This window comes from Gavialis gangeticus, unplaced genomic scaffold (assembly GCF_001723915.1).
Source record: "Gavialis gangeticus isolate Ggan-Ray unplaced genomic scaffold, GavGan_comp1, whole genome shotgun sequence".
In the NCBI taxonomy this organism is placed as follows: Eukaryota; Metazoa; Chordata; order Crocodylia; family Gavialidae; genus Gavialis; species Gavialis gangeticus.
In genome coordinates this window covers 34,947,626-34,948,155 of record NW_017728994.1, presented here as the reverse complement: position 1 = coordinate 34,948,155, position 530 = coordinate 34,947,626, and positions in this window count along the sequence as shown.

The window sequence follows — 530 nt, the reverse complement described above, 5'->3', positions numbered from 1 at the left end:
GCACAGGCGCTGTCCCAGGTGCTGAATAAATCGTTCCAATTACATCCGCGTTATGACTTTGACCACTGGAGAAAAAGACTCCAATCGGATAACTTTTAATTAAGCCAACTCCACAGTTTGTGCATTAAAATTAAACAGGCACCGAACAGGCCAGGGCCGGGGGAGGCGGGGGGGTGAGTTATATATTGCTTCTTTATCTCCTTGTTTTGCAGCTGCTGCTGCTGCTTGGAGAAAATTCAGGCTCTCCCGGTTAGGCAAGGGGGACCGTAGTGAGAGATCCTCCGCTTCCTATTGTAAAAGGAAAGACAACTTGGAGCACTTACCCGTGCTCCATTTGAGCCTCTCTCGCCTCCTGGAATACGCTGAACTTGCAGACTTAAACTGCTGGGGAAAGTGAGTCTTGGAGCCAAAAGAACAGAGCATCCCTTGACAAGAGCAAGGCCTGAGAGCGCCATAATGAAGTTATTATTATTTTATTAGGGGATCTTATGACAAAACACTCTCTCTCTCTCTCTCTCTCTCTCTTTCTC